The sequence below is a fragment of the Tyto alba genome, unplaced genomic scaffold, assembly GCF_018691265.1.
Source record: "Tyto alba isolate M040663 unplaced genomic scaffold, T.alba_DEE_v4.0 Super-Scaffold_44, whole genome shotgun sequence".
Classification (NCBI taxonomy): Eukaryota; Metazoa; Chordata; class Aves; order Strigiformes; family Tytonidae; genus Tyto; species Tyto alba.
In genome coordinates, this window is record NW_024881320.1 from 949,700 (window position 1) to 967,827 (window position 18,128).

Consider the following 18,128-nt stretch of genomic DNA (forward strand, 5'->3'; position numbering starts at 1 on the left):
TGGGAAACCACCACAGATGTGTGGTTCCCCAGCAGCTGAGAGCAGGCATCCAAACATCTGCAACAAACCTGCAACCGCGGGCTCTGGTGCCCTTCCCGGTCAGGGCTATTTCTACGGAAAGGTTTGGAGATGGGGCTAGAGTTGGCCTTTTTTTTTTGACAGATTCTGAGTGATTACAGGTGATCTGCACTCTGGTAGCTGTGCACAGGGCAGAGCTCACCCACCCGTCAGTGCTGGAGCTCCGGAGGGTGCTGGGATGCTGTCCCAGTGGAGTAGGGTCCAGAGCTCTGGTGGGTACTGGGATGCTGTCCGGGTGGAGCTGGGGCCGGGAAGGGGCTGGCCCTGGCACTAGTGTGGGTGGGAGTCCCATCAGATCAGGTCTTCCCTTGTCTCTATTTTAATGACACCCAGCAGAGCCCAGAGCCTTGTTTTGTTATTTAAACAAACTTGTTTGTCACAGGCAGCGAGGCCCACCCGTGAGCACTCTCTGCTTCAGGGAGAAATGGTGAGCCGAGTACTACATGTAGCATCTTTAGGGTGGCAAAAAGGGAATCACACAACTGAACCCTCACAGCGACAGCCAGCCTCTGCGTGCCCGCCACTACCACGATGGATTTCGAATTGAGAAGTGCTGATTCTGAAAAAAAATGCCCCAAAAGCAAACAAAGAATTTCTCTGGCTTTATCTGTCCCCACAAGTGAGAACCGGCAGGGAGGGGAAGGCAAGCCACTGGCGCTGGAGCTCTGCAGGGGTGTTGGACAAACACAAGGCAGTCACATCTGATGCCTGCAGTGACCCTTCCTCTTGCATGCGTTAATGCGGGCATGTTTGGTAAGCAGATTCATTCATCTTGTCTGCAAATGTTACTTTAAATCCAGGTGGTTCAGCATAAGAGACAGTTTAGAAATGATGTAGCTTTCTGACTGATGAGCTCCTTTACTGTTGCCATCATTCCCCTAATAATTATGCCCATGCACAGCTCTGCGTTTGATTGTGCTGGAAGATGGATTCACATTTCCTGCAGGCATGCTGGATAAAATGACTTCCGTTTCAAAGCTCTGTTTGCAAAGTTCCCTTTGTTCCTGCTGTGAAATTCCTGCGTTGAGCAGAGCCCATTCTGCTCCGAGACGCTTTTGAACACCATCTGGGTGGGTTCCCTGGGTTGCCTTCAGATTGTTCTCAGGATGCAGTCGGTGCTTGTCATTCAGGCTGATGCACAGGCCAACAAAATAACACCGAGAATAATGTTTTGGTTTAATCTGTCAAAGAAAGAAAGAAGTAACTCAGTTTGAGAGCTGGGCTTTGGGCACTCGGTCTGTCTTTTACCTTTTCAAATGCTTGCTCCCTGGACACAAGTCTGTCTGCCTGAATCAGACCCAGCGCTGATGAAGTCAGTGGACTGGCACTGGACGGCAAATAAGAGGAGAACTGGGAGTCCTTTCCCCCTCCTTTATGATTTTTCAAAAGCTTCCTTTTCCCATTTCCATGTCCCCAGCACACACCTGCCCAGAGAGGCTCCCTGGCTTTCCTGTGCAGGCCGGTTGCCCGTTCCCATTGCTGGGAGGGAAGCTGGAGCTGCTGGTGGGACTCTGCTGGCCCCAAACAGGCAGCGGCCCCTCGAGCATCTTCCTGCGGGTCAGTGGCAGCGAGCAGCGAGCCTGCCGGGGTGGGCACTGTGTGGTGCACGGCCCTACTGCCTGCACGGTCCTGCCTGCACGGTCCTGCCTGCACGGTCCTGCCTGCACCATCCTGCCTGCACTATGCTACTTACACCATCCTGCCTGCACGGTCCTGCCTGCACCATCCTGCCTGAACCATGCTACTTACACCATCCTGCCTGCACCATCCTGCCTGCACCGTCCTGCTTGCACGGTCCTGCCTGCACCGTCCTGCCTGCACCATCCTGCCTGCATGGTCCTGCCTGCACCATCCTGCCTGCACCATCCTGCCTGCACCGTCCTGCCTGCACCGTCCTGCCTGCACCATCCTGCCTGCATGGTCCTGCCTGCACCATCCTGCCTGCACCATCCTGCCTGCACCGTCCTGCCTGCACCGTCCTGCCTGCACCATCCTGCCTGCACCATCCTGCCTGCATGGTCCTGCCTGCACCATCCTGCCTGCACCGTCCTGCCTGCACCGTCCTGCCTGCACCATCCTGCCTGCATGGTCCTGCCTGCATGGTCCTGCCTGCACCGTCCTGCCTGCACCGTCCTGCCTGCACCATCCTGCCTGCATGGTCCTGCCTGCACCATCCTGCCTGCACCGTCCTGCCTGCACCATCCTGCCTGCACCATCCTGCCTGCACCGTCCTGCCTGCATGGTCCTGCCTGCACCATCCTGCCTGCACCGTCCTGCTTGCACCATCCTGCCTGCACCATCCTGCCTGCATGGTCCTGCCTGCACCATCCTGCCTGCATGGTCCTGCCTGCACCATCCTGCCTGCACCGTCCTGCCTGCACCATCCTGCCTGCACCATCCTGCCTGCATGGTCCTGCCTGCACCATCCTGCCTGCACCATCCTGCCTGCACTGTCCTGCCTGCACCATCCTGCCTGCACCGTCCTGCCTGCACCATCCTGCCTGCACCATCCTGCCTGCACCGTCCTGCCTGCACCATCCTGCCTGCATGGTCCTGCCTGCACCGTCCTGCCTGCACCGTCCTGCCTGCACAGTGCACAGCCCTCCTGCCTGTGAGCAGGAGCAGCCCTTCAGCCAGGGTGTAGAATCTTCTTAAACTTTATATTTGAACAGTGTCATGATGCACAACTGCATCCCCCTGTGCAAAACTGCTTGTATCGATGCTAAACCAGGGCTGAAATACAGGTGAAAAAGAAATGTCCTTCTGTCCCTCATTTTTCATGGACTCAATGTTATATTCAGTAACGACGGCAATTAGACAGGATGACTACGTTGCAATTGTGAGTGTGACAAAAGGAAAACAAAGCTTTTGGCTTACTCAGTGTGCAAGGGTAAAGGAACTATTGAGCACTTCAGGAAAAATACCGGCTTACATGTCTTTTTTGACCTGACCGGCACACAGCAGTAAATAGGAACACAGACCTTGCCAGGCTGTATTGGACCAAGGCTTGTCTGGTCTCATGTCCTGTGTTTGGCAGGGATGTGGGCTGAAAGAATTCCCCATGAATGCACTCAAAAAGAACAAGCTCTGTTCTGCTCCCTCGCAGTTAGCAGTTGACACGCGGAGCATCCACGGTCCTTTATAAGTTATTGCCCTTTAGACGGAGGCTGTTTGTGCTTTCATCCGCCTCAGCTCCCCCCGCCTTTGCCTGGCCTGCTCAGTACTCCTGACCCGACGGGTATCTTGGGGCAGTGAGTTCCACTGCTTAACACAATTATTGAGGAAAATAATTACTCCCACTTGGTACCTTATGGTTGCTAGATAGAATAAAAGCTAGAAATATGTGCGATAGTCAGAAAGCATCATGTGTATAGTGAGCAGAGCTTTGCACCCAACCTATTACTGTTATAGGGGATTTCTACATGTTTATATTTTAATTTTTGTTTACTAAATCTTCATGAAGCCTTACTTGCAGAAGCTGCACCCCAGGCACTCTACCTTATACCTTTTCTGATGTGCTTCTACTGTATTTTGTTCGTGGTAAGGGCGAATCTGGAGACACCAGAGCCTGTCACCATCCCAGCACCGCTGGGCTGAGCAGAGCCCAGCCCAGTGCTGGCCCCGGCGTTGTTCAGAAATCCCGGCGCTTCCCGTGAGTCCCATCAGAACGGGCCGGGCTCTGCGTGCTCCGGGCGGGCAGCGGGGCAACCCTGGCAGCCTGCGGAATTTCAGGATGAATTGGGAAAGTTGAGACAACTGGGACATTATTACGCCTGCTCATATAGTCATCGCCAATTAGCGCTGTAATGTGTTTGGTGAGACAAGGCTCCAGGACCCTGATTTAGAATTAATTTCTGCAGTGGAGCTTTGAGTCCAAGTTAATCACTGTTGGATTTGGGATTACCATGCTTGTAGGAAAGGCTGCTAAAACCCCCACTTTTGTCATGATCCACCAGCTCATAGGGCTTAACTCCTGACGGAAGGGAAATGTGCATGTCAGAGAGTTTTGTGATCCCTACGGGGCATTGGATCTACTTTGCTGGTAGAGGAGAAGGAGGGCCCTCACACACTGTTTCATTTTTAAAATGATTAAATTGAAGTTGCACTTAAATTCAAATCAGCCATTCAAATTAACAATTCTAATGTTCCTGATCTATTGATCTGTTGGCTAAGACCATTTGGAGCAGACTGTAATTAAACCACAAAAGCCTGGACACCAGAAAGCTGAGGGAACAGCACAATAGCTAGGAGAGAGTCATACAGTTCTGGCCTTAACCCGTTAAGCCCCCTTTTTATTTTTTTTTTTTTTTTTTCCCAGGAAGAAAGCATGTGTTCTTTTGGCAGCGTCCCCAGCAGCACTCGGAGGGGGCAATGCCAGGACGTGCCCCCCCCCAGCCTGGCGTGGCAGGGAAAGCGTCTTCCCAGCGATGCTCCGCAGCCCAGCGGGAGGTGGGACAGGACACTCTCTCGCCTCCCACCCTTCAGAATTCCAGCTAAAACCAGCTGCCCCATTTGCAGAGACCGGTGGGATCAGGGCGGGTGCCTCCCAGTAAGGCAAAAGGCCAAGACAGGGAAATCCAGTCCCCAGTGGCTGCTTGCTCTGACCTGCCAGTCGAGGCTGCGGTGTGCTCTGGGTACGAGCCCGCGTTTGGGGGGGGTCTCACTCCTTTTCCACTATCGCAGGCTCGTTTCACCTCGCTCCTTAGCTCTGCCACTGGCAACACTTCCTTGTTTCCACTGGGAGAACTGGGGCGCAGCGCACGGCGTGCGGGGGCAGTGGCTCCAGCCGGGGGGGGGGGGGGGGGTTCCTCGCTCCCAGCAGCTCCGCCGCAGCTTCTGCCTCTCCTCTCCCGCCTGCCCCGAGCTTTTGGGGCAGCTGCTGGCGGCGAAGGCAAAACCCTGAGAGCAGAGCCAGGAGGGCGGCCGGGCTGCCACAGCCATCGCCCCCGCGCCAAGGCTCATCCCAGGCACCAGGCACCGCGCATTTGGATTCTGGGCATCGGCAGAATCGGACCTTAACTCCCATTTATGGCTATTATTTATTTATTTATTTATTTTTAATATAAGCAGTAATTTTTTCCGATGCTTGCACTACTTTCCCACAACAGCCATCTAAGTCTGTTTATTGATATTTTTTTCCCCCCCTGCATGCACTGGATTTAGTGGGCTTGCACAAGCTCTCCAGCTGATCCGGTGGAAGAGGGGAGTGAGCTCCTGGGCTGAGCTGGGGGCCGGTGCAAGCCCAGGGCAAGGGCTCAGCCTGCCCCGGGTCACGGGGCGCGGACGTGGCGCTGCCGGCGTTCCTAACGGGTCTATTGACCCACTTTTATAAACACCGGCCTTCGCTTCTGCACAAACACTTCTATCAAAATGGGAACCTAAATACTGAATAACTGTTAGGAAAAAGGTTTATTCCTCCATTCTATTTTGATTTTAATTACAAAAGGTTAGCGTTTTTCATACAATTTAAAGAGAACAAGACAGGAAAAGGTCAAAACACAAGGGGCCTTGAACATCTCTAATCCCATAATGGAGAGCAATACAAGGCTCTAATATTTGAACAATCAACATGGACTTTTGTTATGAAGACCAACATGTGATGGAAGAAGGTAAGAGGCTTTTAGATCTATTAGAAAACTGGTGTGCTGGGAATGGAGGGAAATGATGATGGGAAAATTAAAATTCAGCTCCAGCAGAAGGTTGCAGTGTTCAACTTGCAGCTCAGTGCATCGATCTGTTCCAGCATTTGACTTTCAACCATGACAAAACTGTGGGCAAATTAATTGTTCTCCAGGATATTAGGCATCAGAGTCTATTAATCCTCTCTGGAGTCGGATGCTCCATGAATACTAATGAAAACCGAGAGCTGCAGTCATGTCTTTCCCGGTCTGACTCAATGCTGTTGCTGCTGCCGCTTCCATGGGGGGCAGGGGGAGGGAGGGAAGCCCTGAGTGCCAGTCAGCCATTTGCTGCTTTTATTCAGATTTAAGGCTGATTACAATTGGAAAGAATAGCGTAATATGGCAAATCCTCCTCCCGAGCCGGGGAGGGTCTGAAAATCAGAAAGCGAGAGGCAATGTTATGTGTTTTCCACAAGGAAAAAGTGAAAGGCATAAGTTATTTATGCAAATTCGAGGTCTGTATTCAGACATGTTTTAAGGAAGATCTCAGGAAATCATTTCTTAATTACACATATATATTGCACTTACTTTGCCTGCATCCTGGCTTTTTTCTCCCAGACTAAAACATGTGGAATAAGTCACTCGCTTCTCGTTATTGTTTTACAAACATATGAAATTTCTCTCTGCTCTTTATTTCCCTTTCAAAGACCCCTCCCCCTCCTCTCCCCAAACCTCACAATGCTCTTCAGGGGAAGGAGCCCTGCTCCGGGAGCCTCTGCAGATTAATACTTAGCACTAATCTGCATATTTCTATAAAGGAAATGGAGGCTGCAGGAAAGGGATATTGAAGATGTTTTACCTTCACTAATGCTGCACATTTAAGTAATCCTCTGGAATTCCAGCACAGCTTTAATCGTCCAAACCCAAGCCAGGACCATATTCTGTATAATTAATCCACAGAGCATAATGTTGCCTGGTGAAAGTGAATACTCTTCCAAATATTTGTCCAGCTAGTGTATCAGAGCTCATCCAACATGTGTTATTCCAACTTCTCATTTTGTGTCAGAACCAGGCTGCACTAAAGCAGCAAAGTAAAAGCAGCAATACTGAGGTTTAAAACAAGCAGCTCTCCATTGATGACTTAGTTCTGTATTCTCATCTAATTCATGGAAGTTCCCTGTGGATCAAGATGAGAATATATTATATTCACTATGCTGCATCCTTTTGTTTCCCCTTTCCTCTTGCAGTTGTACAAACCACTGTATTTATAGCTTACAGATTGCTGCAATGATGGTATTTGCAGTGAAACAGTGGGGGCTGAAAAATTTGGGTAATGAGGGACCCCCGAACAAGTTGCCAGGCACTTTGTTTGTTCAATGGGGTAATCGGTAACGTGCGAACCGCTGCAAAGGGCTTGCCCTGTGCTGAAACCCGCCGGCATCAAAGAGCTACTCAAATTCTCCAAGCCATATCGTTTCGGAAAGCCCGTGTGTGAGGAGAACATGTGGAAGTGCTGAGCTCTGCCCAGTGAACCGGGACTACCCAGGGGTAAGCTTTTCCGAGGCTCCCTATTTTCACCAGAATGGAAATACTGCAATGCAAAGAGAGCAAAGCTGTTAGTCTGCACTCTAACTGAGAAGATATTTATGTCTGTGCAAACACAGCACGCGCCTTCCGCATGATTTGGAGCTAAATGCAGTGTTACTTAATTAATGCATATGTAACACACAAGGCTATTACACCTATTAGAGCTCTTGGACAATTAAAATTCCAGTGGTCCTCTCAACCAACGGGTGTCCATGACAAAGGGCTGAAAATCTTCTCTGTCCATAAACAACTGGCAAGGGCCAAGGGAAAAAAAAAAAAAAAAAAACAAAACAAACAGCCAGAAACCAGTTTCCAGGTTTGCCTCAATTTACGGAAGTAAATGTGAGAGTCTTACTACCCAGAATCGATCAGAGTGTAAGATGTTTGCCCTGGGGAGCTGGTGAAAGCAGGTTGCATCCTCTGGTCTCTTTACATTTGCTCTCATTCCCTCTGAGTGCTGTAGGGTCTGGAGGGAGCTGTAGCAGGACTAAGAATACGATGGTCAGAGCAATGGCAGGAGGATAACTCAGGCTTTAAATGCTCAGCAGTCCTGTAAATCCCAGCTGGGTTTGCTGGGGGGGAGCAGGGGAACTGTGGCTCTCCCATAGCCACGTTCCCTGTGCCCCTGGACCGTTGCTTTTCAAATTCCGATCAAGTGCCGATTTCATCAGTCACACGAGGGCTGCTGTTCCAGGATGTGGCCGCTGGTGTAATTACACTGTTCAGCTTTCAAGGGACAGCGTTCAAGGTCTTTGCCCTTGCATCCCCTACATCTCTGCGCTTCCTGGATTTGACCAGCACCAGAGCAGGAAATCCCATGAGAAACCGGGAATCAATGAAACTTTGTGAGAAAACTCATCCGTGAGATGTTTCCAGCTCAGATTTGGTCCTCAGAGGCTGAAGCTTCCCGGAGCCCCAAGCGATACCTTCTGCTTGCACATCACAGCCGTGGCCACCAGTGGCCCTGGGGACACGCCAGCTCTGTGCTGCGCTGCAGGGGGGGTAAACCCACCGCCTCCCTGCTCAAGGTGCTCCTGGTGTGAACACAACGCTGGCACGCGACTGTTTCGTACCTCCCTGTGTGACCTGTAGCACACGTTCAGTCCGGGGGTGAGCTCAGTTCTCCCGGCCCTGCGCAAGGATAACTCCTTTATTGCCTTTAGAGTGAGGAGGAAGAGGCAGTAGCGCTTGGCACCTAACAAGCAGTGCGGGGCAGTGCCAGGGTGAAGGGCTGCCTCTGCGCTGCTGGATTCCAGTCCCACGGAGCAGGAGCTAAGGGGTGAGCAGGTCTGGGGCAGCCCCGTGGGTCCGGGCAGGGTGTGAGTGGCTGGGCTGGAGTGGGAGCGGTTCTCGGGGGGGACAGGGAAGGCAGGGGCAGGGGGGGCAGGCACCGTGCGGTGATGTGGACAAGGCATGGGTTTGGGTGTCCAGCCACGGCCCACACAGCTGACCAGGAACAGCGAGTCCTCCTCCTCCCACGGGCTCAGTACCTTTACAGTGACAGGCGTGGGAGGGGGGGGACAGGTCTGTCCTGCCGTGCTGCCCTCCTTGTTCACTTGAGGTTGGCACCAGGCTTTGCCCACACTGCCTCAGGTGGGCTGGAGCCCTGGCACAGCAGAAAGTGAAATGGCACTTAAAAGTGCTCTGGGAATCAATTTGCTTCCCAGAAATTCTCCCCCCCAATCACACTTTTGGTGCCTTCTGTGGTGGCCGAACTACTATTTCTGTGCTCTTGGCATGGGGTATGCCTAGAAGAGAAAGTGGCTTTTGCTCTCCGTCCCCCAAATGCAGCTCAGCTCTGTGCACAGCCAGCCTTTCCAGGACAGACTGAGACACGATTAGTGTCCCCATTTCTGTGCACAGGGATTGATGCTCGTGCCACTGTGGAGGTAAAACCCCGTGGCAGAGGATGAACGAGACCCCCAGGGTGCTGCTGGGGCTTGGCCTGGCAATGGTTGAGAGTGGGGACAGTGGTCAGTGCCAGCCAGCCCAGCCACGGGTCTCCTGGAGCTGGGCCACGGTGTTCCCCATCGCGGAGCTGCAGTGAGCCCGTGGGGCCGGTGCTCGGGGCCGGTGTGGGGTGGGAGGGTGGGATGGTCCCATGGGCAGCACTGGGGCGGCCGGGGAGGCTCGTGTGGAGGCTTGGCGTGAGAGCTGCCTCCCGCCCTGCTCCGCATTACCCAGGTCCTGCCTCCCATTTCAGAAAAGCTGACTTCAAATAAAAGAGCTCTTTGAAAAATCACGAGGCATTTTATTCATGATTAGGTTTTGTCCAAAGTCTTTTGACAAGAAAATAGGTGATCCAGCTCAGAGAGCTTTTCTTTTCTGGTACATAAGAAACCCATTACACATCTTTTTTAAAAAACAAAAACTTTCTTATTCTCTTTGAGGGAGTGTGGCCAGCTGTCAAAGGAGCAAACTCAGCCTCCAAATGGATTTAATACAAAACAGACCCCGCCGGCTGCCTTGTGCATTGTTTAACCATTGCTTCAGTTTCCCCTCTTCTCCTTTGCTGCATCAGGTACTTGCCATGTAAAGCCATAAGTTTTTAATGTTTAAGATATAACACATTGTTTCAGTTAATGTAATTGTCCTCCTTCCCCCACCACCTCTTCCCCTCCGGTTTTATCTCCTTTCTCTTACCAGTGGTTTTGTTGTGATGGCAGCTTTCCGTCCTTGGAGAGGAGGTTCTGGGCAGCTCCTGTCCCCTGGGTCAGCTCAGCGCTGAGGTCTCCTCTGGACAGAGCTGCTCTCAGCCTCATGTGTAACTTTCCTGCCATAGTCCTCTTCCTTTTTAATTTCCCTTTTGAACCCCCTGGCACAACTCGTGACTTGCAGGGGTAGGATTAGATGATGGTGTCTGAGGAGGGACAGGCGGCCAGCACAGCCCAGCAAGGCTCTGGTGCTGCTGCCTTGCAGGACGAGCACCATTTGAGAGGGGCCCTTCTGCTAATGGGGAGCCCTGTGCTAACGGGGAGCCCCGTACTAATGGGGAGCCCTGTGCTAACGGGGAGCCCCGTGCTAACGGGGAGCCCTGCGGCTCTGCTGGGACGCAGCCTGAGCAGCCGGGGCTGGGCCAGGGGATTGCAGGCGAGCCACGTCTGGAGACTCGATCTGTACTACTCTTGAAATGATGCTGCCTTTCTGTTTGTGTAAGAGACCCCCTCGGTGCTCAGTTTTCCTTTTCCCTCCCACTGCTCATACCAATACTTGGCCTACGAACCACACAGACTTAATAAGACAGCATGCCCTATAGCCAACGTTGTCATCATTTGCTGCCCCGTTGCTACATGACCTGGACACAGCTGCTCCTCTCGGTGATGCAAAAGCCACCCTGGGCACACCCGTCCCCAGTGGGACCACTGCCACCAGCTTGCGTGGCTGCCGTCGGCTCCTCCTGCGCTACAGCACTGAATGCTGGCACCGCAAATAACCGATGGTGACCGGCGCTGAGAAGAAGAATTCCCAAATGCTCGGCAAGGTTTGCGTGGGTCCTGCATGCAAGTAATTTCCTACTGTTCATTACAGAGATGGGGGCTGCACTGCAGCTGGCACCCAGCAAGTGTTGGGTGCGAGGAAGCCCCCTCCCCAAATATGTGCGGTCTGCACCGAAGGCCATCACACACGGGGAGGGACAGAGCAGGGCTCCCTCCGGCCAGGAGCTGGCCGCAGCAAACACCCCGATTGTGTTTGTGTCCTGCTGGCAAAGCTGCAGGGCCAGAGGAGCTGGAGATCACTGCGGTCAGCGCTGGCCCTCCCGGAGAGTCCTGCGCTCTCCGAGTCGCTACTGTCCCGATGGCTGTGATAAACGATTCAGTCTCCCTCTGAAAAGCCGCCCAGGCTTCACACTTGCTCTTCCTTGGGGAAAGCTGCTGCAGAACCTTGGTGCTGGCTCTGGAAGCGGGGCCGGGCTGACCGCAGGCTTTGCCTCCGCGTCTCCTTTTGCAAACCGACGGCATTTTGCCCTCCCCGAAATCAGCCGGGAGGGGACGAGTGGCCAGAGCGGAGCTGCGGAACGTCGCCGATGGCACCCCCTGACATGGAGTCACCATGTGCCCTGGCACCGGGGACACGGGCAGGGTGAGCCACGGGCAACTTTGGTCTCGGCATCTTTAAATTCACCTGATCTCGTGTCTCCTGCTCCCGGAAGGATTTGGACACAACATGAGCCGCGGTGCCGACACGCTCCTTCTCCCCTGCTCCTGCACCGTAAGCAGTTTACAGCACGTGTTGCCTTGTACTACAACTTGAACGGTGCCTGGTGCCAGGGGATTGATCCCTTATTGATGCCACAGGCATTCGTCTAATAGAAATGAATAAAAATCAAATACTGACAGTGAAAATACAGCTAGGTCTGGAGAGCTATTGACTTTGGGCTCTGTGGGAGCTATTTCACTGGTATGCTGTCTCTGCTTTTCTTCATACGTTCCACCAGTGGAAAAGGTAACAGGCACATATACTATCTTTACTCCATAAACACACCTCTGTATAGCACAGGTTTGCACAAGCTGTTTTCCTAATCCCTTTACAGAGTCCATGCTGCTCTTTCTGTGGAAAAAGATATTGTTAGTTTGTTTTAAAATATAACTGAATCCCTGTGGCAGACACAAAAAAGAGATTTAATTACAGAGAAAGTAACTATTTATGAAGTTCATTGAACTTTTATGTTTGAAAGAAAAACTCTGAAGGAAAAGGCATGCTCAGAAGGAAATCCTCCGTGTCCTATAACTGCAGATAAAGGGACTTGGCGAGCAGCATGTTTAGCCTGGCTGTTTGCTGGCTGCTCCCACGTGGGTGGGTTTGGGTGCCTACCCTGGCAAGAGGCAAGAAGCTTGTTTGTCCATCGCTTAGGAGAACATGTGGCTTTTATCTTGGGTGCCTGAGTCTGAAATTCCTCATGAATAATCCCTCTTTATCCACAAGTAGGGATAACTGAATAGCCAGACACGATATTTCCCCAGAGAGCTCATGCGTTCACAAAGTGCTCCTGAGTTGAAGACGAGGGAACTGGAAGGAGCAGGAGCCCAAGACGTGGATGAGCAGTTTGCCGTCGCTACCTGTTGGTTCAGGAGGGCTAAGCAGCCGGCTGAGATTGCTGGGCTGCTGGTGCACATGTTTAATAAATCTTGGAATAGCGGCTAAAGCTGTGTAAGGCCAGTGGCTGTGCTATGAGTGTGCAAGGTGAGGGAGGTATCCCACCAGGACAACAGTGGAGCGGACACCAGTCCTGGGCAGGATAATGGAGAAGCTGATGTGGGGACAACTTGATGAAGAATTGAAGAAACGGGATATAATTGACACCAGTCGAGAGCATTTACTGAAGATAGATGCATCCTTTGAAAAAACATGTATTTTAATATAAGTAAATACAAAATCATACGTATCATACAGACTAAGAGTGATGTTTTTGTTGCCAGAGCAGCAGGTGGTATCACATTCCCTAATGACTTTGCAAAGCGTCTGAGGGTTGCAATGGACAGAGGACATAGACACACTTCCTTGACCTTGTGATAAAGAGCTAATTCATTCAGTGGATATATTAAAAGGATTAGTAAGTAGGAGCAGTGAAATGTTTTTATGGCATAGTAAACTTGTATGGTGTTGGCGAGACGGACACTGGAATATTGCATATGGCTCTGGTGTCAACATTTTTAAAGGGATGTTGAGGGTGTCAAAGAAAGCCACAAAATTGTTTATGAGATGAAGAAAATGAGTTACAGAAAAAGAGATTAAAGAGCTCAAATGAGATCAAGAAGAAGAGTGAATGCCTTCATTAAATCGTGAAGTACCTTCTCAGGGAGAAAGTACCAGGGACTGAGGGCCTCAAGTCTAGCAGAAAAGGCAGAATAGGAGCCAAAGGCTACAGGCAGAAGCAAGACATTTAACATGGAAATAAGGTTCAGACTGCCGGGAGGGAGACTAATGACTGACTGGAAAAAACTACCCGTGAAAGTTGTGTATTTTCCATCTCCTCACACGTCCAGGACAGGCACCGTGGCCCTCGGGGAGCTAGGTGAGAGCTAGACACGTCGTTTGGCCGGGCTGGGGGCAGAGAGCTGGGATGAAACGACCTGTGCTGGAGCAGCCCCAGGGCCCGACGCGGCTTCTCCTGGCCCCCAACCCCAAAGCCACCGGCCAGGGGACAGCCCGGGGGCTGGGGGACTGGGCTTTTGCTGCGCAGGGGTGTCTCTGCCCTTATTATTCCCATTGATGTCGCTTCACAAAGCGTTTCATAATTTCCTGAAGAAACAAAAGCGTAATCCATCTGCATGAGTTTAAAGTGGCAGCTTCAAAGCTCCGGAGGAGCGGAGAAGCTCGCTCAGCGAGGCAGCCCGTTTCGTGATCGAGTCCTGCTGCTTGTGCAGCCTCCAGGGGCCTCACTCAAAACCAGCAAGGATGTTCAAAAATGGAAAAGAAAAGGATCAGGAGGAAAACAACAACAACTACAAAGCTTGGGAATATTAGTGCTTTCCAACAGGTTTGAAAACAAACACAAAAAAAGAAAAAAAAAAAAATGAAAAGCAGGGAAAGAAGTATCTCCTTAAAATGAAGCACTTAAAATTGCTCCTTTGGGGCTGAAGAAAATCTCTGTGACTTCAAGTGTTTTGAGAAAAGCTTCAACTTAGTGACAAAATAATACATTTTAATTTCCCTGGCACAAGCAAGCTAACAAAACCCCTAGTTCCTCCTGTTTGCTCCCTCTGCTCTGTCCTTGTCGGGTCCTGCCCTGGCCCTGGGAGCACCCACCGGGGCCGAGGTGAGCCCAGGCCCTTTGGGGAGGTGGGGACCACAGTAACCGGAGGGATGAGGAAGCAGCGGCGTTAGACCAGGTCCCATCACAGCAGGAGCACGGGGCTGCGGTCATCAGAGAGCTGGAGGACCTGTCTGGAGAAGCCTTTGGGCACATTCTGGCTCCTTCAGTGGACAAATAAGTGTTTTATACAATGGTCTGTAAATGAAAAGGTGTTTTAGAAATGTAAGGCGAGAGTTAGTACCCACTTAAGGTGTCAGAGAAGATGCTTTTAGCAAAGTGCTCGTGACTTGGGTACGTTTCTCCCATCAACAATAACGAGCAGCTGTGCCGAGCCCAGCTCTGCGCAACGATGCCCTGGGTGGTTAGGGCAGGTAAAAGCAGCCGTCACATCGTCCCCGGGGGGGCAGAGCCCTGCTCACCCCCCGGTGCCTCGTGGAACCCTCATGATCAAACCGGCAAACCCAGAGACACGGCTGTCGGGCACAGAAGTGCACGAGGCAGCGACACAAGGAGAGGTGATGCCCACACCTCTGCCTCCTGCTCGGTCCCAGAGCTGGACGGGGAACGGCCCCGTCCTCCCTCCTGAGGCCACCCAAGGCAGCCGTGACCCCATTTACTGCCAAGGCCCACGCTCCTGGACTTGCCTGTAGAGGCTCTACAGTGAGCCCTGTGGAATTAGGGATGCTATGTCTTGATTTAATTTTCAGTCTACTTTGACTCTAACAAAGCGGCAAATTGCTTCCTGTAGTTGTTTTACTTTTATTTATAGGGTAATTTGCATCACGAAGACAAGTTGGCCTATCAATAACAGTAGACCAATTAAGGTCACCTGTCCCCTCCTCTCTTTCTGAGGGTCTCATCTCTCACTTGCGTGTCTTCATCTTGATCAAGTGTTGTGATTGATTGGCTTGTGGGAGGGAGGCCCGCAGCTCTCCATCGTTGATTGAGCAGACTCACATGCACGTTCCCAAAGCTTGGGTCAAGCTCCTGCTTCCCTTTTGCTGTGTGATATTTTTCAGAAGAAAGGGATTGTTTGTAGCACTTGCAGTGAAGAAGGGTGTCGTCATTCCCTGAGAAAAGTAGAAGGGAAAATATCCAACGAACATATTAATATTTCATCATGAAATGTAGTCAGGCTAAATTCCTTACTGAATACAGGTTGCTCTACATTGAAAGAATTAAGCCTGACTTAGGTAAAACCCCTCACGTTTTCTCTTCCCCTCTTCCCGCTTGCTTCCCTGCTGGGGTGGCTGGGGCAGACTGGGAGCCACTGGCCAGAGAAGCAGCTCTGGTGATGTGGCCGATGGAGCCAGGGAGCACAGAGTGGGAAGAGGGAGAACGATGGGGCTGGGCACGGAGCCTCGCACGCTCCCCTCATTTTTAGGGCAGCCTAAAACTGTAGTAGGTGCTGGGAGGGCAGAGCATCTCCTCGGCAGCTGCTGAGCTGCTGCACAAATGCCCTGTGCCTCTGGGGGTGGAGAGGAAGGGCACAGGCAGGATGTACCCCAGCCAGCGTGGCCGCTCTGCCTTTGGGTGCTGAGCACCCAGCTGTTTTTCTGGCCAAAGGAAGCGGCGTGCTGGGCTTCGCCGTGAGCCTGGGCAGCCCCGGGGGAGGCATCTCCCATACACAAATCACCTCGGGCAGGACCGGGCGCCCGGCTGTGTGTTCGAGCAGTTCTGGTGCACAGAGCTGCAATTCTCATCTTCCCCAGGACAGCGCATACTTACACTTTCATTTATTCCACCTCAATAAACATCTGAAGATATCTGTAGGAAACTTGTACTTTAAAGTAAAAACATTTCCCAAATACCTCTTGGGGAAGCTTTTCCTTTTCTCCAAGTAAGAATTTGATCCTGTAAATGTGAGAAATGGGAACGGTGCTTGCAGTCCTCCTTGGGCGGAACCCTGAGATCTACAGATCAAACTCCCTGTGTGAGATCTGAATATCCGAATCAGCATGCAATAAATCCTGACATTCTTGACAGTGCAAACAGACAGCACAAAACGAAACAAGCCATCTGCTGCTGCTCTGAGACACCTGAAACTACCCACTAACAGCTCCAAGTCGGCTCCATCCACCAGCAAATCCCGAGCTCCTGCTCCCACCGGCTATTGGGGGATGCCCATCCCTGACCTGGACCTTCTGCGGTTCTGCTCTTGACGCTCCCATCGGCAGCCCCACATTGGAGCCCAACAGCTGATGGCTGCTTGATGAACTGGAACCCAGCCAAGGAAATCTCGATATAGCCCTTAGCGAAGTGCAGGGAGAGGACCCAGACTGATCCTGGAGGACACAGCCTTTGCTGTGCCAGACAAAACAACCAGTTCTCTTTTTTTTTTCCCTTTGCTCCCCCCAGTACATTTATCAGTTCCAGTGAGGAACGGTGGGGCTGTCGGTGTGTTATGGGGGACATTTGGGAACTGTTTGTTGAAAGGCTCCTGCTGATGCCCCATCCCAAAGGTCTGAGGAAATGTCCACAACCTCTTTATTTCCGAAGCCTTTCTTGCCTCCTGTGCCTGCAGCTGCTGTTGTCTTCTCCCCTCCCCAACTGGCCTCTCCTGCCTCTTTATGACACCAGTACAACAGCGTCCTGACTTCCCAGCACCACATATACCTGTTTTATGATGTTTTAAACCATTTCTCTGGAGCTGCCCACGGTTGGCAGTGGGCTGTGGCGGAGTGCCCGTGCACCCGCTCTCCCCGGGCTGCAGAGATCCCCACTCTCCCACCCAGGTCCTTTCCAGGTGTGTGGGGGGGTTTGTAGCCCCGGGGGTAGTGGGATGCTCCAGCTCTGCATCGTTACCCAGCAGGAGTGCCAGAGGTTCTTGTTCAGAGGGTACAACTCCCAGCCTGGATCCTGGGCGCCTGCAGAGACGCAGGTCTGTGGTAAATGAAAACGAGCAGTTAAGGATCATTATTTTCACTTACCATGCAAAGGATAATTTCACTCGGGTGCCCCAGACCCTTTGCAGGGAGCGTGCGAGCTCGGCGTAACCCCGAGGGGCTGTACCTGGCAGCTACGCCAGCCCTTCACTGCGAATTTTGGGACGGTCATCTTAACGCCTGAAACAATGCGGTCTGCCCTTCTGGAGTTATTTGTTTGCACATGTTCACAGGGAAACAGTTTTAAATATGGTAATAATGAACATCCAATCAGTTACCATAGTGTTCAGGGATATAGCTGTGGCAGTCAATCTGCAATTGCAAATCTGCATATTTATGCAGTTTCATTAATTATGTATTATGCAGCATTAATCCCAATAATATGTGTACGCTTGTTCAGTAGAACAGAGAGAAAAGACCAGCCTAGCAGAAGAATTAATCAGAGAGCCATTCACAGATCCCACATCGCTTTAGGTTGCAATTACAAGTATTTTTACTTAAAAGGTTTTGCATTAAAAAAAATTAATTTTGCAAGATTTTGAGGTCCCAACGTAGCCACAAAAATTTAAGTGAAGCTATGAAAAATGGCTCCTCCATGTCTTCTGGTAGCAATCACAGCTGAGCATAGGAGGGGCTTTTAAGAGGGATTCCTGTCAAACAGTCTGTTAATTATCTCGGCTGTAAGGAGAAACTACATTTCCTGGGGCAGGGACTGGGGTTTTTGTACTGTGTATGGCGTTTGGAGAGTGCTGAGCAAGTCCACTGTTGGGTGCTACGGGGTTGTAAATTATCAATCTGATGACTGTAGAATAAATAAACTAGGTAAATTCACTAATTGTCATGTCCCACTTTCTGTCACAAAGGCAATGTGAAGTTGAGGGCTACGAAGTCTTACAGAAATCCCCTGCCCAAAGGCTGCTCTATACTATCTCTGGGTGCGAAAGAGGATTTGCTTTTATTGCTTTTATGAGTACAAAGAAAATTAAAATCAGGCATCATGAAGGAAGGGGAAAAAAAAAAAAGGGGCAAATGTCCAACGCCAAACTTGTTTCTGAGGTGGGAAGGGGAGGCCCGGCGCAGGCACTGGGGTGGCTCTGAACACAGAAGCCAACCAGCCTGCCTGTGCCTGCCTGCAGCTGCCTTCTCCTGTCCGCTCCTGCCTGCTCCTGCCTGCTCCTGCCTGCTCCTGCCCGCTCCTGCCCG